Raw genomic sequence first — 944 nt, 5'->3', positions numbered from 1 at the left:
GAGGGGGGGGGGGGGGGCAGCAGCTGACAGTAAAAAAAAACGAGACGCAAACGGGAGTTGCATTGAAACAAGCAAGCAGGTCTGAAACCAGTCACCAGAAAATCCTGGTTATATGAAGACTACAAACCCACGGTCACCAGAAACTACCCGTTATACGTAGGACTACAAACCCCACGTTCACCAGAAATTCTACTGGTACTATGTACGACTGCAAACCCCACGTTCACCAGAAAATACTGGTTACTATGTAAGGGACTACAAACACCAAGTTCAACAGAAATCTACTGGTTACAGAAGGACTACAAACCAAAGTAAAAACAAACCTGAAGCTGAAGAAACCCTAAAGTTAACGGAACAATAGCAGACCGACTGGGCCTGCTGACGGAGCGGGAGCGCTGAGAGAGAGCGACGAAGAGATAGAGGAGAGAGAGGAGACGAGCGCATCATTCTCAGGTTCTGTGTGTGTGGGTGATGATCTGAGAGGGTTTGTAGGCGGGGGGGGGGGGGCGCTGTGATTATCACAGACGCTGCGCGGCCAGCAGCTGAGGAGTTTTATCAATCCGAGCACGGATATGACTTCATAGTACTCGGATAATAGGTACGCGCAAAGTGCTGAGCCGTACCGGATACTCGTTTCAGCGGTACTCGATCACCCCTAATAACGGAATCGTTCTAGTCCAGCTAGTCCAGATGGCGTGCAGGGCCTGTCTTTTTTTTTACACAAGCTGGCTCAGTGTCCCCAGGAAGGCCTGATTAACAGGCTGCAGTTGATGCCATTCTTCTCTCAAGGATGCTTGCTTCCTGCACTCTTGCCTGGGCAGCATCATCAAACACCATCTGGAAATGGCGCTCCCATTGCTCCTGATCGGACTCATGCATCTCCCTCAGGAGAGCCAGATGCTCCTGCTCCCTAGGATGTTTCCTCCTCCGGCCTGAATTAAAAA

Source organism: Etheostoma spectabile, chromosome 19, assembly GCF_008692095.1.
Source record: "Etheostoma spectabile isolate EspeVRDwgs_2016 chromosome 19, UIUC_Espe_1.0, whole genome shotgun sequence".
Taxonomy (NCBI): Eukaryota; Metazoa; Chordata; class Actinopteri; order Perciformes; family Percidae; genus Etheostoma; species Etheostoma spectabile.
The sequence above is the reverse complement of the archived record's forward strand: the minus strand, read 5'-3'. Positions refer to the sequence as shown.